The sequence below is a fragment of the Tiliqua scincoides genome, chromosome 13, assembly GCF_035046505.1.
Source record: "Tiliqua scincoides isolate rTilSci1 chromosome 13, rTilSci1.hap2, whole genome shotgun sequence".
NCBI classification, from domain to species: domain Eukaryota; kingdom Metazoa; phylum Chordata; class Lepidosauria; order Squamata; family Scincidae; genus Tiliqua; species Tiliqua scincoides.
Genome location: NC_089833.1, coordinates 5,748,100 through 5,751,326, shown reverse-complemented (window position 1 = coordinate 5,751,326; position 3,227 = coordinate 5,748,100). Strand labels below are relative to the sequence as shown.

Below are 3,227 nucleotides of genomic sequence, written 5' to 3'. Positions count from 1 at the left end.
ACCTGCAGAACCAACTAATGTGTTCATAAATGATTAGGGGTTAGGGATACACTAAGAGGTGGCCAAGTTTGCCGATGGCAGCAGAGACCAAAGCTGATTGTATAGGGTTCCCACAAAAGGAGCTCTCCAGACTAGGTGAATGGGGTAATGAAATGGAAAGTGCTCTTTATTGACAATATGGTTGGCAACCTTCAGTCTCGAAAGACTATGGTATAAGCCTACAGCACCCGGTATTCCCAGGCGGTCTCCCATCCAAGTACTAACCAGGCCTGACCCTGCTTAGCTTCCGAGATCAGATGGGATCAGGCATGGAAAGACTATGGTAAAAGCCTACAGTACCCGGTATTCCCAGGCGGTCTCCCATCCAAGCACTAACCAGGCCTGACCCTGCTTAGCTTCCAAGATCAGACAAGATCAGGAGATAGTGTTCAGTATAGGGAGATGGTTGGCAACCTTCAGTCTCGAAAGACTATGGTATAAGCCTACAGCACCCGGTATTCCCAGGCGGTCTCCCATCCAAGTACTAACCAGGCCTGACCCTGCTTAGCTTCCAAGATCAGACAAGATCAGGAGATAGTGTTCAGTATAGGGAGATGGTTGGCAACCTTCAGTCTCGAAAGACTATGGTATAAGCCTACAGCACCCGGTATTCCCAGGCGGTCTCCCATCCAAGTACTAACCAGGCCTGGCCCTGCTTAGCTTCCGAGATCAGACAAGATCAGGAGATAGTGTTCAGTATAGGGAGATGGTTGGCAACCTTCAGTCTCGAAAGACTATGGTATAAGCCTACAGCACCCGGTATTCCCAGGCGGTCTCCCATCCAAGTACTAACCAGGCCTGACCGTGCTTAGCTTCCAAGATCAGGCATGTGCAGGGTAACAGTTGCTGCTTATTGACAATAAGTGTAAAGTGATGTACATTGTGGGCAAAAGAATCCACATTTCACAAATATACAGATTGGGGGGGGGGGACTAAGCTGTCTTTGAGAACCAGGGAAGAGATCTTGGGGTCATTATGGAGGTGTTGATGGCTACTACCTTGGGTGGCTTTACAAGGAGGTCAGACACGGTTGGGAGGATGGAGGTCAGACATGGATGAGAGGGCGACAGGATCATTGCATCCCAGTCGTTGGCATCTCTGGACATTTGTGCCTGGTTTTTTTTCTGTGACCTGGAAATGTGTGTCCTGATATATGTAATATTCATATTACAGGTACTTTTTAAAAATGCAATGGTACGGTCAGGGCTGGGATAAGTGGCTTAGCATATTTAACGAGGTTTGTTGTTATAGTTTGTTGCCCAGTTCTGGTGGGACACAAATAACTGGGACCCAAAAAATCCGGAGGTGATTGTCCGGGGACGCCAGCGACAGGAGTGCATATGGCCAGGACACACTCGTCGAGAATGCACGTATTCTAGTATCCTAGGTCTATCACTGGCTACAAGTCATGATGGCTATGCACTACCTCTGGTTCAGCTCCACCTCCAAAGACCACTTGCAGGAGAACAACGGCAGGAGATCGCATGCCTCTTAAATCTGTGGACTTTCCGGGCAGCCCAATCCTGAGCTGCCCAGCACGCAGGACAGCCGCAGTGCCAAAATGCCTGCCAGGGCATCCAATGCCCAACTGGGCAGCCTGCAGCGGGATTTTCATCCCCTTCCCCTGGCTAAGGGAAGCAGTCCCGCAATCAGGCTACTTGATTCTACAGGGGACATCCACTCAAATTGAGTGTTGGGAGAGTTAGAACAGACAAGAGAAAATATTTCTTTACTCAGCGTGTGGTTGGTCTGTGGAACTCCTTGCCACAGGATGTGGTGACGGCATCTGGCCTGGGCGCCTTTAAAAGGGGATTGGACAAGTTTCTGGAGGAAAAATCCATTACGGGTTACAAGCCATGATGTGTATGCACAACCTCTTGATTTTAGAAATGGGCTATGTCAGAATGCCAGGTGCAAGGGAGGGCACCAGGATGAGGTCTCTTGTTATCTGGTGTGCTCCCTGGGGCATTTGGTGGGCCGCTGTAAGATACAGGAAGCTGGACTAGGTGGGCCTATGGCCTGACCCAGCAGAGCTCTTCTGATGTTCTTATGTGCATCCTGTGGCAAGGAGTTCCACAGACTAATGACACCTATCACTCTGCAAGGGAGGGCACCAAGATGAGGTCTCTTGTTATCTGGTGGGCTCCCTGGGGCATTTGGTGGGCCGCTGTGAGATACAGGAAGCTGGACTAGATGGGCCTATGGCCTGATCCAATGGGACTGTTCTTATGTTCTTAACTACAATTCCCAGGAAGCCTTGCAGGTCTCTTGTTATCTGGTGGGCTCCCTGGGGCATTTGGTGGGCCGCTGTGAGATACAGGAAGCTGGACTAGATGAGCCTATGGCCTAATCCAGTGGGGCTGTTGTTATGTTCTTACAGCAGCTCTGGAGAGCCCTGTGTCAGATTGCGTGGTCCCACACGGGGCTCAGGGTCCAGTCCTCTTCCCACCCTGCTCTGTCCCCCACCACACTTCCTCCCGCTCTCTGCCCACCTTACCACGCCCTGGAATGCCTTCTCCCCACCCACCCCCACACCCCCACTCATCTCTCCACCGCCAGGAGGTCAGGGTGACCGCCGGGCAGTGGCCCATGGGCCCAGCACCAGAGCTGGCTCAGTATGGGCTCACACTGGGCCCTTACAGCCTGTTTACAACAGTGCACACCAGCAGTGAGCTGGCACGCAGGGCTCTGGATCGGGCCCTGAGGCCGCTGGTGGGTCACTCTTGGGAAACAGAATGCTGAACTAGTCTTTGTCCTGATCCAGCAGGGCTGTTCCTATGTTACGGATAAGTCTCCACACTTATTTCTCCCCTGTGAAAATGCTTTCTACACCAAAACATTTTCTACCTCCTCCATTCCCCCCCCCCCAAACAAGGAGAAAATTGGTTTAAAAAAGCAGGTAATAGAAATTTCAGGTTATCACTAAATAATACCTGTGATTTACTCCAACTGGGGCTTTGACACCACAAATTTAAGGCTGCGGGGAAATTTGATCTATGCCAAAGATGTACGTACTTGTGCCTTCCCCATCAGCTGACATATGGAACAGAGGTTGTTAAGATTGGGTGTGACATACCATCAGATTAATAACAGACTCTCTTTCTGATGTGACTTGGCTGCCATTAGCACTCAGGGAGGAGAGTGAACTGTTTTGTTAATACTGCCGTGAAAGGAAAAGGGGGGAGAGG

General features: G+C 50.7%; 1 pseudogene; it reads right to left on the bottom strand.

The window, feature by feature from the left end:
• Positions 1 to 215: 215 nt before the first annotated feature.
• LOC136634128 (5S ribosomal RNA) lies at positions 216 to 331 on the bottom strand (annotated as a pseudogene).
• Between the last annotated feature and the right edge of the window lie 2,896 nt (positions 332 to 3,227).